The following is a 20,861-nucleotide window of genomic DNA, read 5'->3' as shown; positions in this document are numbered from 1 at the left end:
GACACATCCAGTGACACTCCATTGGAGAAAACCCTGATATTTCTTCCACCATTGGGTATCAATTCTAAATAAGTTTTGATTGAGAGTCTCCTCCCCCACTCTACCTCCCCTTCTCAGTGCTCAGCCAGTGTTACCAGCCTGTGGTGTCGCAATACCCCGTTTCCTTAAACTTATTTATCAATTTTTAATATTTTTAAAATTAATTATTTTATTTTACTTTTTAAATTCCAATATCTGTACCCTTCCCAATCCCCACTCACAAAGTACTTTCCCCCACTCCCCTTCTCTTCTGAAAGGATGGGGCTCCTCCTGAGTATCCCCCAACTCTGGCACACCAAGTTTCTACAGTTAGGCTCATATCTCCCACCGAGGCCAGATTCTTGTAAATGTTAAATATACATTGTAGCTTTCTAGGGAACTGGTTTTGCATAGATAAAATTATTCGTAGTAACCAGTTCTGCAAGTTTTCCACTAGGTGGCGCTGATACTCTAAGCTCCTCGGAATATTGGCACTAAAAGCAAAATGTCACTGATGCCTGTTTCAGCTCTCCAGCTAGTGTGATTTCCAGTACAAATTTACCTGTGGCTACTTACCTGATTAATTGATAAGAACACTTTTAAATTGTGCGGTTTGCTATTAAAATATGAAAGCCATTAACTTGAGTTATCAGCATAACAGCATATGCAGAATAAAACCTTCGTGAATTTACAAATGTGATTCCTCCAAAAAGTATTCTAAATACCAATCCTGTTCCTGTCACTTTCTCTAAAGTACTACAAAGACTTTCTCACACTTTCCTACATTTGATAAGGTGAGGTCCGAAGAGTATCGTGACTGATAATGAATTATGCATCTTCAATTTCTTAAGAGGACGGAAGAGTTCATCCACTTGTCCTGTTCTGTCAGGGTGTCCTAAGGCCGGAAGATTACATCCCAGACACCATCGCGGCCCTGGCCACTCTTCACAGATTACTCAGAATGCTTAAAGATTTCACAGACAGACAACAATCACTGGCCGCAGTGAAGCCACACATAAAAGATTTGTATGTTTTACTGGTACATTTTCAGATCTCCTTTAATGACCTCTCTCATTCAGGGAAAACAAAAATGTTTAAGGTGCGATTACAACAGCTGGGCATGGAGGAGACCAGTGAGTATAAAGTATTTTAGGAAATTCCGTGAGACCTTTAGAACTGCTGTGCAGTTGCAAAAGCAATAGTGTTCTGAGGCGAGAGGAGAGAGATAGCAGCGAGCTGGATGGCCGGACGGCATGATAAGCCTTTGTAATGGCCTTTAGACCAATTTTGGCCTAAAATGTAATTTTCCAGTTAGGTTTTTCTATTGTTCTAAAGTAATTTGGAACAAGTGGCAGAGATGAGGAGAAAGTTGTGTAGCCAGAAGGTCAAATACATTAAAGAGAGCGGAGCATTTCCTTAACAACGCCATGAGTGCTCTGACAGCCATCTTCGCCGTCAGATGCCGATTCTAACTTGGTGTGGTTTATCTTACCCCTCACTTATACTTCACTTTTTTTGCATCCTTCTCTTCTCTGACTTTCTTTGATTTATTCTTTGAATCCCTTGTGTACAATAAATTATTTCTTTCAATTGCATTTATGTGTACACTAATATTTGTGTCTTCGAATTTTTCTTTTAAACAGAATTACTTGAGGAAGAAATATTGTATATGCATATTAGAAGAAGCCTCAAGGATTTCAAGAGATCACGCATTTGTTATTTGTAAATAATTTTCTAAGAGAAAGCAATATATTTTGGAAGTTATCAAGGCTTTTTTTTAATCTACTTAGAAAAATTCAGCAAGACAATAAATGGCTTTAGTTAAGAGTATGGGACAAAAAGCCATTGACAGAGACAAAATTTAAATTCTGGCTTTAGGTACAGAACCTTATGTTCTACTGATTATTTTAATCTGGAAATATGTAATGTTTCTTACTGATGTTATTACTGTTTATTATTTCTGCTGGCTCAGCATTACTGTACCAGATAAATTTGCATAAAGCTGCAAGGCAAACATTCATACCATATATTATATCAAGGGATAGACAAAACCACCAGACATAAAGTAAGTATATCTTAAATCTTTTTTTATGTGGCCATTGTTCTGTGCATGGCCAGTAACAACGTATTTTATAGTAGTTAACTGTTACATTTTTGCATCCATTATCAATCATCTGCGTTAGTTTCAAATAATTTTCTATAGATCTCTTTGGGTTATTAAAAATGTCTGCATCATTTTTGTGTCTTGGAAGGTCTAACCACTTTAAAATTTCTTTCTGGCTATAAGATCATATTTAGATATCCTATTTAGATATTCAAAATAGGTTAAATATAGCATTGTTTTTATGTGTGTTTGTCTTTGTGCGTCTCTCTCTCTCTCTCTGTTGTGTGTGTGTGTGTGTGTGTGTGTGTGTGTGTGTGTGTGTTAACCACATGTAACCAGAAGAAGGAAATGAGAAATATCATGGCCAACATATTAAATTGAATTCTGGATTACTGGTCTCTCTATCCCAGCATCTACATAAAACTGTGTGTGTGTGTGTGTGTGTGTGTGTGTGTGTACATCAGCTGGTGTAGATGTTAGAATGGTAAATAAAAATGCAGTGTAAAAATTGCAGGAAAAAACATCAAGATGTTACAAACCACAGGAAATTCAGACCAACAGACATTCTAAATTCTCAGAAATCCACCCAAATATATAAATGCCGAGTAGTGAGAACAAAAATAAAACATTTTGACATAAAAGGGGTGGGCAAATAATCCATGAGAAAATCAGCTACCAAAATTATATTCATCACTTTCCCACATGGCTGTGGAAAGCAGGGCAGTATTAGGTACCATGAGATATGTAAACAAACAAATGCCAAGGGCCGAGGGGTGTGCCTTAGCGGTGGGGAGCGTGGTTAGCATGTGCTTTGCCTGCTTGGCCCTGGAAATTGGACAAATCAGTGGGAAAGTAAATCTGATTTTTTAAAGTCATCCCAAAATATTTCCCTGAGTTCCAGGTTGTAAGTTAGGCAGTGAAGAGTGAATTGAGTCACTGGGCCTTCAAGATGTGTTGATGTGTTATGAGCCCAGCTAGCACTCAAAGTATGTACTCGATAATATTCTAACAATAAAAAAGCAAAGGAAATAAAAACCCCTGGATTTGAAAGAGAGGAAGGAAAGCTGTATACAGGGGTGAAGGGACGACAAGGAAGACCAAATGATATGATCATAAGATCAAAACAAAACATATTTAAAATGTAATTCTTGATTCTGTGAAGACGATTTGTAGCATAAAGAAGGAAATCACAAAGAAAACACTGAAGTATTTTTTTTTCATCCTCTGCCCATTTGTTCCAGTTTCCTTTAAATAGTTGTGATAAAAATCTTCTGAAGAAAAGCAAATTAGGGCAGGAAAGAATTCACCTCATCTTACATTTCCAGCTCCCAGTCAACATTTCAGGAATTCAGGACAGAATTTCAAAGCGGAAAACTGAAGTCAAGACAGCTTGCTTTTCCATTCAATATTATCTTCAATCGGGAAACTCACAGATATGTGAAGAATTCATAAAGGAATGCAACTCACTACTGGTTTCCTCACAAGTGTATACACTCCTCTATAGCTCAGGACCGTCTGCCTAGAGATGGTGTTAGCCACGGTGAGCTAGGTCTTCCTAAACCAAATAACAGTCAAGGCAATCTCTACAGACGGAACTCCTGGCCAGGTCAGCAATTAAGATAAGACACAGTTCTCTCTCTCTCTCTCTCTCTCTCTCTCTCTCTCTCTCTCTCTCTCTCTCTCTCTCAATTTAACAAACATAAATTTGAAATCGCTTTCTATTTCAAAGAGTATCTATCAATAAGTAGACCTCCCTTAAAAATCTTAGTGAAGTTTATGTTTACCAGGAAGGTGGGGAAGTCGCTACTTTTCTGTATTGCTTCCACATTTGAAATTTGTTGTTTGATTGCTCTTCTCCCCAGACACTCCACAATCTTTTCAAGAACAGGAAATTTGTCACTTTATTTACAGTGTATTCACCGTGTTTGGAAGAGTTGCTGGCATATGGTAGGTGTTCTATGAATATTTCATGAATGAAAGATTAGCAGTGCTTGGAAATAGACAATCCTGATTTAACCCAGTCTTTGAACTACTAAGCATTCCCTTACATGAAACTTGTGTTAGCTGAAGGAAAACATGGACGTCTTTAGATATCTCATTACTTAAATTTATTAGTGGTACAAGGTGTAATGCTACTTAGTCCTTGCCTATGCTCTTGTCCAAAGCATTTAGTTTCATGAAAAAAGTCCTTTGAGTTTCCTACAAATACATATGTTGAAAGTCTATCAAAAGGTGCTTTAATCCAATTCTGACTTTGTCGTTACAGAAGGCATCGGGGTATATTGTTAAAATACTCTAAAATGTTATTTTCTAACATTCCTCTTTGAGATGGGAGCAAGAGCCTTCCCTAAGTGCACAGCTGTTTACATTTTAGGAACTCTCGCTTTGGGGCAAAAGTCCTTAAAGAAATTGCTGATACTCACTGCCTCAAATTGATTTTCTCTCATCCTTTTAACCTTTTGCCTTAGGCTTTTTGTCAGCACTGCACTGTAAAGTGGTTCTGTCATAATCACAGATGACTTCTATTTATTAAGTCTGGTAGTCATGTCTGCAAATTCATACTCATGCCAGCTGCATCTCATAAACATTATGTATTTACTGTGCTCTCATCTTTTCTTCCCAAGCCACTGGCCACCGATATTTTGAACCTCTTTTCTGATTGATCTTCAAAATAGCATTATAGTTCTTATTCTTAGACTTTGTGAGTATGTGGAGGGTAGGTGGGTAGGGCAAGAATTCAATGACTTTAATGATTAATATCAAATTTTCCTAAGTGTGAGCCCCTCTCCTAATGGGAGATGATTGTCTAACGATCTATGTTGGCTCAGTGGAGACAATGCTCTAAGTTACTCCATAGGATATAGACTAAAGCTTTCAAACTGTGTCTTGCTTTCAATGGCACTTTTCTGTTAAACATGAGTTCGATTCTCTTTTAGTGCAAATGGCAAGGCAGGATGATTTTATACATTTATTTTGAAAATAAAATATTACAATATTTCTAACACCAACCTTGGATGCTGGTATGCAGCTTAGTTATGTAAACAAATTGTTTCTATCTGCAGACATCTCAACTGAGATTGCTGTACGGTCATATTGCCTGTCTTAATTGCTAAGAGGTAAAGCGGATATGAGCTCTTCAAGCACACCAGACCCGTGCATGTTTTAAACTTCGTAACTAAATTCTAAGAAAGGAGTATCCACCAACGGGTCATAGTGGCAACCATTGACTTTTCAGTCGAAAAATATTACTACGTCTTATAGTATTTGAATTATGTAATTGAAAGATGTTATCACAACTCCAATCACTCAGTCTTGGATGTATGGAATCGATGTTTCATCTTGAATTGGCTGCACATCTTGACTGAGAGTTCTGTGATTTAAAGAGAAGTCACCCCTCTCTTGGCATTGTTGTATCAGTTCTCCACATTTTGTCTTCTCTAAAGTCCCTGGGACTCATGTACCACCTGTCACCTATGTGTTGCTACATTGTGATCTATCTATTATGCTCTAATGTAAAATGTATGCCATGAGAATTATTCCAATATTTGAGATAAAAAAAAAGAAACTGCTGTCCAAAGTCATGAGCCTCAAATGAATTAAAGAGTGCTTGGTGAATTCCTCAGTGTATGCCCAAATGACTTGACATCTCTTAGAGTTTCCATTGCTGAAAAGAGACACGCTGCACAAGGTACCTCTGATAAAGGATAACATCTAATTAGGGTTAGCTTACTGGTTGTGCAGTTCAATCATTAACATCATGGCAAGAGTCATGGCAGAGTCCAGGCAGGAATGGCAGTGGAGAAGCTGAGAGTTCTATATCTTGTTCCAAAAGCAAATAGGAGAAGATTGTCTTCCAGGCAGCTAGGAGGAGGGTCTCATAGCCCATGCCCACCATTAAGCACCTGATCCAATTAGGCCACACCTCCTAATAGTGCCATTTACATCCTGGATCAAGCATATTCAAACAACCACATTCTATACCTTGACCTAGAGAACCATAGACTTGTTGAAACACGTTAATCATGGGGGTCATATTTAGTCATAGAATAATGCAAAATACATTTATTCCTACTTTAAAAATCTCTCCTGAGAGACACAGCCAGAATACAGCAAATACATAGGCAAATGCCAGTAGCAAACCACTGAACTGAGAATAGGACCCCTGTTGAAGGAATCAGAGAAAGGACTGGAAGAGCTTGAAGGGGCTCGAGATCCCATATGAACAACAATGCCAAGCAACCAGAGCTTCCAGGGACTAAGCCACTACCTAAAGACTGTACATGGACTGACCCTGGGCTCCAACCTCATAGGAAGCAATGAATAGCCTAGTAAGAGCACCAGTGGAAGGGGAAGCCCTTGGTCCTGCCCAGTGAACATGATTGTTGGGGGCAGGGCGGTAATGGGGGGAGGATGGGGAGGGGGGGCTAGGGGATGTTGGCCCGGAAACTGGGAAGGGGAATAACAATCGAAATGTAAATAAGAAATACTCAAGTTAATAAAGATGGGGAAAAAATCACATAGTCTATAGCAATTTCAACAATGTTAAAAGCCCAAAGTTGAAAGTCACAAAGTGAATCCAAGAACATATCAAAATAATCATTCACCATTATCAAGTAGGCTTCATCTTAGGAATGCAGGGATGGTTCGACATATGGAAATTCATCAAGGTAATCCACTATATAAACAAACTCCAAGCAAAAACACATGAGCATCTCATTAGATGCTAAGAAAGCATTTGAAAAAATTTAATATCACTTCATGTTATAAGTCTTGGAAAGATCAGAAGTTCAAGGCACATACATAAAAGAGTAAAAGCAATGCACATCAAACCAGTAGTCAACGTTAAACTAAATGAAGAGAAACCTGAAGCAATCCCAATAAAATCAGGGACTAGACAAGGCTGCTCACTACTTGAAGTCTAGCCAGAGCAATTAGATAACAAAAGGAGATCAAAGGGATACAAATTGGAAAGGAAGAAGTCAAAATGCTACTATTTGCAGATGATATGATAATATACTTAACTGACCCCAAAACTTCCACCAAAGAACTCCTAAGTCTGAGTTAAAAAAAACAAAACAAAACAAAACAAAAAAACTTCAGCAAAATGGATGGATATAAAATTAATTCAAACAAATCAGTAGCTTTCCTCTACTCAAAGGATAAACAGAGTGAGAAAGAAATTAGGGGAATGACACACTTCACAATAGTTACAAATAACATAAAATACCTTGCTGTAACTCTAGCCAAGCAAGTGAAAGATCTGCCTGACAAGAACTTTAAGTCCCTGAAGAAAGAAATCAAAGATCTAAGAAGATGGAAAGACTTCCTATGCTCATCAATTGGCAAGATTAATATTGGAAAAAAGGCCATCTTGTTAAAAGCAATCTACAGATACAATGCAATTTGCATCAAAATTCCCACTCAATTCTTCAAAGAGAGAGAAAGAGCAATTTGTAAATTCATTTGGAACAACTAACAACCCAGGATCATGCAAATACCACCGCTAAACTTGAACTGTATTACAGAACAATAGTGATTAAAACTGTATGGTATTGGTACAGATACAGGCAGGTAGGTCAATGGAATAGAATTGAAGACTCAGAAATGAACCCACACACCTATGTTTGCTTGATCTTTGACAAAGGAGCTAAAACCATCCAGTGGACAAAAGACAGCATTTTCAACAAATGATGCTAGTCCAACTGGTAGTCATCATGTAGAAGAATGTAATTCATCACATTCTTATCACCTCGTAAAAAGCTCAAGATCAAGTGGATTGAGGACCTGCACATAAAACCAGATTCAGTGAAACTAATAGAAGAGAAAGTGGGGAAGAGCCTTGAACACATAGGCACAGGGGGGAATTTCCTGAACAGAACACCAATGGCTTATGCTCTAAGTTCAAGAATTGATAAATGGAATCTCATAAAATCTTTAAGGCAAAGAACAGTGTCAGTAGGACAAAATGTCAACCAACAGATTTGCAAAAGATACTTAACAATACTACATCCGATCAAGGGCTAATATCCAATATATACAAAGAACTTGAGAAGTTACATGTCAGAGAACCAAATCACCCTATTAAAAAATGGAGTACAGAGCTAACAAAGAACTCTCAACTGAGGAATATCTAATGGCCCACAAGCACCTTCAGAAAATTTCAAAATCCTTAGTCCTCAGGGAAATGCAAATCAAAACACCCTTGAGATTCCACCTCACACCAATTAGAATGGCAAAGATCAAAAACTTAGGTGACAACAGATGCTGGCAAGGATGTGGAGAAAGAGGAACACCCCTTCATTGTTGGTGGGATTACAAGCTGGTACAACCATACTGGAGATCAGTCTGGTGGTTCCTCAGAAATTAGACATTGTGCTACCTGAGGACCCAGCTATACCGCTCCTGGGCATATACCATTCCTGGGCATATACCCAAAATATGTTCTAAAATATAACAAGGATACATGCCCATTATGTTCATAGCAGCCTTATTTATAATATCCAGAAGCTGGAAAGGACCAAGATTCCCTTCAACAGAGGAGTAGATAGGGAAAATGTCCATTTACACACTGGAGTACTACTCAGCTTTTAAAAATGTTGACTTCATGAAATTCTTAGGCAAACAGATGTAACTAGAAAATATCCTGAGTGATGTAGCCCAGTAACAAAAGAACACACATGGTATGCACTCATTGATAAGTGGATATGAGCCCAAAAGTTCTGAATACCCAAGATAAAATTCACAAACCACATGAAGCTCAAGAAGAAAGACCAAAGTGTGGATGCTTCAGTCCTTCTTAGAAGGGGAAACAAAATACTCACAAGAGGTAGAGGGTAGGAAGAACTTGAGAGGAAGTGATAGGGGTGGGGAAGGGGGGTAGTATCAGGTATGGGAGGAGACTGGGATGATACATAGAGGGACAGGAATTGGAACTGAGGTGTGAAGCAATGGGGCATGGGGAACTGGTGGTAGCCTCCAGTAAGTTGCAGATGCCAGGAAAGCAAAGGCTGCTAGTACCCAATAGGGATGAGATAAGTGGAAAAGCCCAACAAATTGGAAGGAGACCCTGTAGAGACTCTATCTAGAATTAGGCAATGCCCTCAGTTGGGGGTTGTAGCCATGCACTCATCTCTATATTTTTAATCCAGAATGGTTCCTGTCTAAAGGAAGCACAGGGGCAAAGTGTAGAGCAGAGACTGAAAGAAAGGCCATCCAGAGACTGCCCCATCTTGGGATCCACCCCATATACAGAAAGCAAACCCAGACGCTATTGAGGATGCCAAGAGGTGCTTGCTGACAGGAGCCTGTTAGAGCTGTCTCCTGAGAGGCTCTACCAGAGCCTGACAAATACAGTGGTAGCTGCTCATAGCCAACCACTGGAATAAGTACAGGGATCCTTAAGCAGAAATTAGATAAAGACTGAAGGAGCTGAAGGGGTTTGCAAACACCTAGGAAGAACAACAATATCAACCAACCAGACCCCCAGGTACCCCAGGGACTAAACCACCAACCAAAGAGTACACATGGAGGGACTCATGGCTCCAGCTGCATGTGTAGCAGAGGATGGCATTGTCTGGCATCAACAGGAGAGGCCATTGGTTCTGAGGAGGCTCGATTTCTGCAGTGTAAGGGAATGTCAGGGTACTGATGTAGGAATAGATATGTGGGAGGGGGAGCAACTTCTAGAACCAGGGGGAGTTAGAGGGGATAGAGGGTTCCAGAAGGGAAAACTGGAATGGGGATAATATTTGGAATACATAAAATATCCAATAAAAAGGTCTTTTCTGACATCCATTCATTCAGTCACTTAGCTCTCATACTCTATAAAAAAAACAAAAACAAAACAAACAAACAAACAAACAAAAAAACAGCTCACATACGTCCAGCATCACAGGATATACCTTACCATTTCAAAATGTTACAATGAGGGAATACTGATCATTAGCCACAGCCTTGCTTCCTGGACACCTGCTTTCTCTGATTATCTTGGCGTAAGTAACCATGGCAGAGAGAGTATTCCTAAAAGGAAAACTAGGAACAAGTGTACATTATTATACAAAAAAAAGCCTTATACCCATAGCAACCGTCAACACTTGTGAAGGCTCACATCCTGCAGGCTCTGTTCCAGGGTTAGGAGCTCTTACATGGCTAACCCCTGACTCAGCACTGGGACATCAACTGTAACCGAGATTGCAGCTTCACCAATTGCCTTCCCCGGTTTGTCACAGTACCAAGCTTCACCTGCTCTCCATGATCCCTTTATGCCTTCAAAACCAGTACCACCTGGGCGACTCTTACACATTATGGAGTCCAGCTGCAGCATGAGGTACAACCTTGGTGATCCTGGAACACAGCTCGCAGAAAACGTTTCCCAGAAGATTTCACCTCAGTGATGCTGGTCTCTTTTTAATAACTGCTAATTTGTTAGCTACATCAATTGTCCCAGTCGTCCCTTCTCCTCGTGAATCTAAAGCCAGAGCCACAAGGACAAACCTGCCAAGTTCTGTTGCTCTCACAACAATACCCCAGTACTTGGTACAGACTTCTGTCTTAGAATTTGCATTGATGTAAAGAGACACTATGACCAAGGCAATTCTTATAAAGGACAACATTTAATTGGGACTGGCTTATTGATTCTGAGGTTTAGTCCATTATCATCATGGCAGGAAACATGGCAGTGTCCAGGTAGGCATGGCACTGGAAGAGCCAAGTTGTACATCACGTTATGAAGACAAAGAGGAGAAGACTGACTCCAGGGAGCTTGGAGGAGGATTTCAAAGCCCACTCCCACAGTGACACCCTTCCTACAGCAAGACCACACCCGCTAATAGTGCCACTCACTACCAGGACCAAGCATATTCACACCACCACAACATCCCTCTTCACATATGCTTGCTCAGTCATGTTCACTGCCATTTACACACAGCATCTAGGAAGTGGGAAAGGTGAAATTACCCTTTAACTGTCTAATGTGCAGTAAAAATATGGGACATGGATACCACAGATTATGATTCAGCTGCAAAATAATCAAAACAATGAACTTAATGCTGGTAAATGGATGGAAGAGGAAAATATTCTATTTAATTGTAACTCAGACCCTAAAAGACTAAAGTCACATGTTCCTACCCTTTGGAAAGTTTTAGTTTCAAACCTTCAAATGTGAGTACACATCCTGAAGTAAATGTGGAAACAAGGAAAGTTATGGTGGTGGTCCATTGTCAGGGTAGAGGAGTGGAGTCAATAGATGGGAGAATAGTAGTGTACATGTGATCTGACAAGGAAAATGGGATAAGGGGTTTCTAATTAAGGAAAGGGGAAGAAGACAAATCTAAATAAATATGAAGAAGGATCAGTTACCAAAAGGATGTCGAAAATATTCATAAGGAATTATACAATTAGCTATCTACTCACAACAACAACAGTAAACATAAATCTGTGTATAAATAGACTGATATATTAGTAATGAAAAATTCTGACTTGGGATGACGATGTGCCTTCCAAGAGTCAAACTATATAACGAAACTCCAAAAGTAGGCATGGGAAGTCCTGATTTGAGTTGGTCGTCAGATTGTCCAAAAGACTCCCTAAGCATTATAGTCTACTGCTATTATTTTTGGTTCTTCCTAAGATGTGGAAGGTAAATCTTTATTGAATATAAACTCTATGTACTTCAGACAGAAAACCCAGAGTCCCTTGAGTTTAACTGAAAAGAATGTCTTCACTCTGCTCTCATGGTACCAGAAGCTGCCCATGCAAACTTCCAGAAAGGGAAGCAACTGAGAATATTACCAAGGTACTACATGCATGAAGCACAGCCAAGATCAGATTGTCCTGATAACCCAAAACTGCAGTAATGGCACACATTCCTTGGTGGTAATCAAAAGCTCTTGAATTGGAATTAAGACCCACTCAACATGAGAGAAATCACACCTGCTATTGGAAACTTAACCAACTACCCAGCAAGAGTTAAGCCATGAATGTCACAAGAGAACCCACAACTATGATTTTACTACAACAGCACATCTCTAACTATACTCTAAATATTTGTTTTTATCCAAACAGATAATTTTATCACCCCTTCCTCACCAAGAAAACTTCCCATGCAACAGAAAGAGATAATTATGGAAAGACACAGCCAATCAAGGTAGAGAGTTATAGTCCCAGGGGACACATCCATGGACCATGTTTCTCGTCTAAAGCTCAGGGAAAATTGGGAATGGAGGGGAAGAAATGTTTTAAGAGCCACAGGATCTAGAAGTTTGCTGAAAGACTGATTTCTTTAGTAATCTCAGAAACTACATCCATAGTGCCTCACCAACATGATTGCCTAAACAGGAACTGAACACAACAGCCACAGACCTGCCAAAGTGGGTGGGGGAAAGCCTAAAGCACCCTGTGCTACACAAAGTATGAGAGTCAACAAAGGAAAGGAGAGATGGGAGGAAAAGTCTTCACAAAGGATGAGCTCACTGGTTGTTCAATACCAAATGGTCAACCCTAAAAACACACAAGTAATATGCAAGCCTAGAAGGCTCTATTTATGAATACAAACACACACATATGCAAGTAACAGCCATTAATGGGAAAAGAGGCCATGAATTTGGAAGAGAGCAAGGAAAGTTATATGGATGTGTTCAAATGGGAATGATGAATTAGAAATAAAAGATAAAAAATGGTTATGTATAATCAATGAAACTGGTGTCACTCAGAAGTTGTTATTGTTCAATAAACTCCGACCTTTAAAAAAGAACCATATGTATACATCTATGATTCTGACAGCTCACTTACAATAAAGGGTTATAGATGTAGCACATCAAACATATGTAAAATTAATGTGAACCTATGTAGTGCCTCATATCCATCCACCTTGCCCTTAGTATTACTCAGGCCAATTATGGGAACTTCTTTCTCAGCATAAAATCTTATTGAACCAACCCCTCTCTTTCGCATTTCCCACTGTCAGCAAATAGAAAGGCACTGAACATGTAATCTATCTCCAATCACTTCTTATTTCCCACCAGCTATCGTGCTGGTGCTGGTTCAAGTCAGTACTTCTCATAGCTTAAATTATTTAAGAGTCCAGTCATCTTCCTGTTTCTATCTGTGTTTCCTTTCTTCTGAAAGCAAACATCTAAGTAACATTGTTAACAAAATGCTAAATGCTTCATGGCAACTCTCTGAACTCTTCCATGCAGTTCATTTCAGTTGGAATGAAAGGAGGATAGAAGACAAGTACCTTCTATCTGACTAATCGCAGCAATTAATTTTGAGACTGAGAGGGAAAGAGGACTCAGAAGAGACTTATGTGGAAACATTTTGCTACAGGGAAAAGGGGAAAGAGAAGAGATAAGAAGGACTAAGGTCTTTAAACTAGCCAAGGGATAGCAATTCTAAAGCCTTTCCCATTGTCCAGATTCTCTCATGGTTTTATGAGGTTGATATCACGGAAGAGGCTTTTGAGGGTGGTCTGGGCTGCCTAGCTTTGTCCTAAGGAAACTTAAGACAAAACAGATAAGGAAAGGCATGTGAACATTCAATATATTTGGTAAGACAGGAAGGATACATTTTTACTTTTACAGAATATAAATTAACGGATTAAAAACATATCAGTTTCCTGCCAAGGAAGGTACCGGTCCTGGTCTACATTGTCTCCAACTTTATGCCTTAATTTTCTCTATAGATAATAAAACAGTTATTAAATATTTTACTTCTTTGTGTTGTCCTAGGGCCTGTGATTGACATCTTTGTGTCAAATCCTAAAACCTATAATATTCATTCAATATATATTTTAGTGACAAATAATGTATGTAAATTTAAAAAACAATTTAAATTTATTATATCACTTCTTTTGACTCTGTTTCAGTATGTGCTTTGAAGCTATAAAATAACTAATTGTAGTGGCTAAATAAAAACTATTTTCATCATGGGATAATATTAGTATTGATTTAAAACTTGTAAGTACACTACTCATAATATAAACATAATTGCTTGAAATATTTGCCTTTTTTTGTATTACCATGGCCAATTAATATCCATTGAGGAAATTGTTAAATAATTAGAGAACTTTTAGTTAATAAAGATTAAAAATACACTATTTTTCTTATAAATTACTATTTTTATCATCTTTTTACTTTGAAAACCTCTTGTAACTCTGAGTTCAATAAGAAGGAACAATCTATAAATTGGTATTCTTCAGGAATAATCATTATATTAAGGATAGCTATATTGTTTAAATAAACTCACCAAAATTTCTTTAAGTTTACATAGGCTTTAAAACTGAGATAGTTCTCTAAATGAAAAAAATGTTTTAATAGTACTGTTGGTAATGGTGCTCCGATCAGATCAGTCAGCACTGAATTCTATTGACTATGAACAGATATTCACAAGTTAACAACTGTATTCAATGTAGCATTTACCTAGGTATATTAAAGATTTAACTTTCCTTTAAATGATTTTGGAGATTTACAAATGTTTTTCCTTTTTATTCAATCACTGATTGTCTTTGTTCTTAAATGACCTTGCTTTGAATAGGAAGTGTCTTCTGTATATAATCACTGCAAGGATACAAACCACAGATGGATTCTGACCTTTTACATCATTTTATAGTACAACTTTTAGAGAACCATTAAGTGCCTTTCACAAACTCTCCCATCTATTTAATTGGGTGGACTGAAAATGCCATCAATTTTTCTAGAAATCAACATGACCTGATAACTCTGATGTTTCTCAAATTAAAACGTGAATTTTTAAAAATATTATATATCCTGACTTGTATTATACAATCATTTACATATATTTGTTTTAGAATTTCCTAAGCCTGTTTCTCAGATATCATTAGAACTGGGAAAAATGATCATTAAATCTTGCAGCATGTAGTGAACAATTTTACCCTCACTCTTAAGGGCATATATAAATCTGTACTATATGTTATATTTATATATAAATATATGTATAGTCACACATATTATACACGTGTCTAATAGAATGAATAAGTCCTAATGTCACTTCAGATTCTCTGTATATTTTCCTAAAATAATGAATAATGTCCTGAAATAATGAAGCATTCTTAAAGTGAGAGGACGTCATTTTGAATCTCTGAATGTATGGTCATATTTTTAGATCATTTTCAGTTAGCATTTGTTTTTTTTCATGATCTATTAAACCTTTACCATAAAACTAGAGTCCAAACAATTTCTTCCACAGCTGAGGTAACCAAAACTAAATCTTGTGTGAGTGTCGTTTTGGCTCTTCTTTATCTTACAGTGAGAGCTCAGGAATGTTTCTTTAACTATACCTCTAGATAAGATACTGCAATCGCAATAGAGCCCAATAGGCTGGCTGGGGATGCTTCCTTGTGTTGCCAGATCTTTGAGAGTAAAAGTAGTTCAAAAAGTTTCATGTTCCCAGTTCGAAGGAATATCACTAATGAGAATTAACAAACGTGGAATCTGTACAGCGTTCTCTCATTTATTGTGTATTATGTATTTTCTAATTTTCCTGCCTGAGCTCTTGTGCACCACATTGCATTGTTGAAATAAGGTTGTATGCATTTGTACGTCTAAATGAGAGGATTTTATTTTATCGTGGGAACTAAAACTTGGTGGAATAAATGCCCACTCTACAGAATGATAAAGGTTGCCCTGCACAGGTATTTGCTTCATTTTTATAATAATCTAAAGAATATAGTTTGCATTTTATATTTAAACAACAACCCAGGACAGATCACTCATTCAATTGCCTAAAAAAAAAATTTCAGATTTAAGTAAACTTCAAAGTCAACACATTTTCACCAAGTCGAAAATATAAGTTAATGCTCATAGTGAATCCAAGTGAATTTACTTTTACACCTTTATGCTTTCCTATGTAATTGCCTTCATCTTAGATAGTCAACAGTGGTTACAATCAAGCTCCATGCAGAAACATGATGACCAAATAATTAGTTGCTATCCCAGAAGATAGCAAGCACTCCTTGGCATTAGCCATAGTGACTGGGTTAGGTGGCAGCATATGGGATGGATCCCGAGGAGGAGCAGTCTCTGGATGACCTCCTCTTCAGTCCCTACTTCACACTTTGTCCCTGTAGAACAGCTAGCAACAATAACAGAATGTACTGAGTCTATTTCTCCAGCTTTGAATCTAGGAGTGAGTTTTAAAAATCAATTCTATCAATCATGTCAACATTTCCAATGTGGCTGTGTGTCACTGCTTTCTGGGAGTTTTCCGTTTATTGTCTGATCTTCTCCCACCTTCTACTATCTCGAGAATGTGTGTAAAGGACTTAGATTTGTCTCCCTGGCACATACATTGGAAACACTTGTTTAGTCCAATTCTGATTTAAGATCAGTTCTTGTAATTGTGACTTCATGGAATTTCCTTTTTAAGCTACTTTTATCTAGTTATTTCCATGCTGTTTTTATATGGCCCTTTTCCTTCCCAAAGGAAAGGTTTACTTCATTGGTAAAATCCCTTTCCAGACATTTTCACATCCCTACATATAATTTATCAGTAGTTTACTGAATTTTCATTGAATAACCAAACACACCACAGAAATTTCTTTTACTTGACTCAGATTTTTTTCTGAAACTTTTGAAATGTAAGCTTTTAAAAATAAATTTAGTAGGCAATTGGTGTCAGAGTCCAATCTGATTTCGAGTAATTAAATGCCACGAAATGGAGGGTGTGGGTCCTTGGCTTTCTAGTAAAGGCACGGCAGTTAGCTGGGCAGCTAAGGAAGCAGGCAGAATGCCCTTCCTTTACTATCAACGACTGCTTCTTCACATGGCTGAATATATATTTTTTTTTCACAAAAGCACTTAAGCTTTCAGCTTCTGAATCATCCAGGTGTAAAAAGAAATACAGTTATCTTTCACCTTCCAAAACTGCTGTGCAAAGGCTAGTCAATTAGTATTTTCAAACAGATTTAGGAATTTCAAATTAAAGGTAGGTATGAGCTTTCCTGTGGCTTTTTATATCATTTAAAAAGATAATAACTAGAGAAATCTCTCAAACATAAGAGAAGCCATTACTTTTCAAAGCAAATAATATGATTTTGTAATTTAAGATGGCCATGAAATGCTGTCAATTATATATATATATATATATATATATGTATATATGTGTGTACATATATACATATATATATATACATATACATAGGTAACATAATTATATCTAATGCTTGTGAGGGCGAGTTCTGATTATGACGGTATTTGTCCTATTTTTCTTACCTGCTTCTTCTCGCCCTTAAGCCCTCTCCCTTATCCTTGCCCTTGCTTAGATATTTACCCATTTATTTCTAAGTGACTCTATGTGCATTAATTTCTAAATTTGTCTTTACTTATAATGAACGGTCCTTTACACACTATTTCTTATTTTAATTAACAGTAGTCTATCCTAGCCACAGAACAATGGACCTTCCAGTATCTAACATTTCTGCACAAGTTTATTTCTTCTTCTTCCTTTACTTACTGTTCAAAATAGGCATGCTATTTTTACATGATATCCCTTAATCTTTTTGATGTAGAAAAAAAATTGGTGTGTCCAAGGTAAGTTAAGGCAAGCTTTTCTCTTGTCATCAGGATTGTCCTATCAGCAAACACCATAGGGTGTGAACTAACGGCCTCTTTCATTATTATTTTGAGGTATGTACTAGAGAAATAACACTTTCAGTTTTAAGAACTTAGCTATGGGACTATAAATGCTAACCTTCTATGGCTATATGCTTTGTCTCAGCATCCTTACACCTTTAACTGCATACTTCCTTGTCCTTACTAACAAGCTAGAGTAGAATAAAACTGCTCAATTGTTCACGAAAAACACAGCATGTGCTTATCACTGAGCTCATGTCTCTTCATGGGGCGTGGGCACTGTCTTTTACACGTTACTCTTTTGACAAGAGACTTAAAGATAGAAGTATTCCCCAGGATGGCACTGGACACTCAGCATTGGCCTCAAGACATGATACTGGTTCTGACAAACCAGTTTAGGAGCCCAGGATGTCAACTATGGCTTTAGTATGTCTGTGACGCGCTCCAGGGCAGTGGTAATTCAGAGAACAGAAATACTAACAACACAGGGGCCTTAGTGGGCCCTGTCATAGGCCAGGACAAACCTCCTGTCCTTGTTCTTCTGAGATGTGACCATTTGGGGAGTGTCACCAACATTACACTAGAGTCTATAATTGACCATTAGGTGCCAAATTAGTGCAGTCTTGCAGATGGATTCAGTTAGTCCAAAGGCTAAAGTGAAGAAATGAAAATCAGCTCAGATGATCAATTTATTTTACTATGAAAATATGAACTGGGAGTGATAGTATAAATCGTAAAACCAGATGTTAAATTTCTCTTTTAAAACACTCCATTTCTTCGAAATGGACTGGGAAGAGGGAGTTCTGCCCATAGAGAAGTTCACTGAGGTGTCACAGAATTTATGGTTAAGCAAATGTGAGGCCTCTTTAAATGAAGTGTGTTATTATGTATGAGTTAATTAGAACAAAGAGATTTTCTTCCAAGTAGTAAAATAAGACAAAATGATAAAATTCTAATGGTATTTGGATCTCTGAACCTAAGAGCCAATAACTTTGCTAAAACTAAAATAGTGAATATTTAACATTACAGTGAATAACTGGTTTAAAGCTGGTATTATGTCTCTATTGCTTAAGATTGAAAGAAGAAATAGCAAACACATTATGCTTCTCTCTTTTTGAGATTAAAATATTTTTTAAATTAATTAACTAATTATTTTATTGGATTTTTAAAATTTACATTTCAAATGTTACCCCTTTTCCAGGTTTCCCATCCATAATCTCCCTAGCCTATTCCCTCTCCCTTATCCTATGATGGTTTTCCCCATTCGCAACCACCCATACCTTCCCACCACCATGTCCTAACATTCCTCTACACTGATGTGTCAAGCCTTGGCAGAACCAATGGCTTCTGCCCCATTGGCACCCAGCAAGTCCATCCTTTCCTACATATGCAGCTGGAGCCATGGGTCAGTCTATGTGTACTCTTTGTGTAGTGGTTTAGTCCCTGGGAGCTCTGGGTGGTTGGCATTGTTGTTCTTATGGGGTTGCAAGCCCTTTCAGCTCCTTCAATCCTTTCTCTAATTCCTCCAACGGGGACCCAGTTCTCAGTAAAGCATTCTTCTCTGTATTTGTCATGCTCTGGAAGAGCTTCTCTCAGGAGAAAGCTATATCAGGCTCTTGTCAGCATGCACTACTTGGCATCAGCAATATTGTCTGGGTTTGGTGGCTGTCTTCCTTTGGGCTGGATCCCCAGGTGGGGCAGGCTCTGAATAGCCATTCCTTCAGTCTCTGCTCCAAAATTCCTCTTATGAATATTTTTTTATTCTATTAAGAAGGACTGAAGCACCCACACTTTGGCCATCTTCTTCTTGAACTTTGTATTCTCTGTGGATTATATATTGGGTAATTCGAGTTTTGGGCTAATATCTGCTTATCAGTGAGTGCATACCATGTGTGGTTTTTTTTTTGTGATTGGGTTACCTTCTTTTATTGTATATTTTTATTTATATTTCAAATGTTATCCCTTATCCCAATTTCCCACACATAAACCCCCTATCCCACCCCCCTCCCATTCATCTATAAGGGTGTTCCCCTCACCATCCATGCCCCTTCTTGCCCCCTCCCCACATTCCCTTACACCAGGGGGTCCAACCTTGGCAGGATCAAGGGCTTTTCCTTCCATTGTTACCCTACAAGGCCATCCTGTGCTACATATGCAGCTGGAGCCACGGGTCAGTTTGGGTATTGGTTTAGTCCCTGGGAGCTCTTGTTGGTTGGCATTGTTGTTCTTATGGGGTTGCAAGCCCCTTCAGCTCTTTCAATCCTTTCTCTAATTCCTCCAATGGGGGTTCTGTTCTCAGTTCAATGGTTTGCTGCTAGCATTCGCCTCTGTATTTGACATGCTCTGGCTGTGTCTCTCAGGAGACAGCTATATCTGGCTCCTGTCAGCATGAACTTCTTAGCTTCATAAATCTTTCTTAATTTCGGTGGCTGTATATACATGAGCCATATGTGGGGCAGGCTCGGAATGGCTGTTCCTTCAGTCGCTGCTTCAAACTTTGCCTCTGTATCCTCTCCTATGAATATTTATATTCCCCCTTTCAAGAAGGATTTCATCTTCTGCTTGAGCTTCATGAGGTCTGTGTATTGTATTTTGGGTAATTCAAGCTTTTGGGCTAATATCCACTTATCAATGAGTGCATACCTTGTGTGTTTTTCTGTGATTGGGTTACCTCACTCAGGATAATATTTTATAGTTCAATCCAATTGCCTATGAGTCTCATGAAGTCATTACTTTTGATAGCTGAGTAGTACTCCATTGTGTAGATGTACCACATTTTCTGTATCCATTCCTCTGTTGAAAGGCATCTGAGTTAGTTCCAGATTCTGGATATTATAAATAAGGCTGCTATGAACATACTGGAGCATGTGTCTTTGTTATACATTGAATCATCTTTGGGTATATGGCCAGGAATGGTATATCTGGGTCCTCAGGTAGTACTATGTCCAATTTTCTGAGGAACTTCTGATCTGATTTCCAGAGTGATTGGACAAAGTTGAAATCCCACCAACAAAGGAGCTGTGTTCCTCTTTCTTTAAATCCTTGTCAGCATCTGTCATCATCTGGGATTTTGATCTTAGTCATTCTAACTGGTATGAGGTGGAAACTCAGGGTTGTTTTGATTTACATTTCCCTGATGACTAAGGATGTTG

Source organism: Rattus rattus, chromosome 11, assembly GCF_011064425.1.
Source record: "Rattus rattus isolate New Zealand chromosome 11, Rrattus_CSIRO_v1, whole genome shotgun sequence".
In the NCBI taxonomy this organism is placed as follows: Eukaryota; Metazoa; Chordata; class Mammalia; order Rodentia; family Muridae; genus Rattus; species Rattus rattus.
This window is presented reverse-complemented; position numbering follows the sequence as displayed.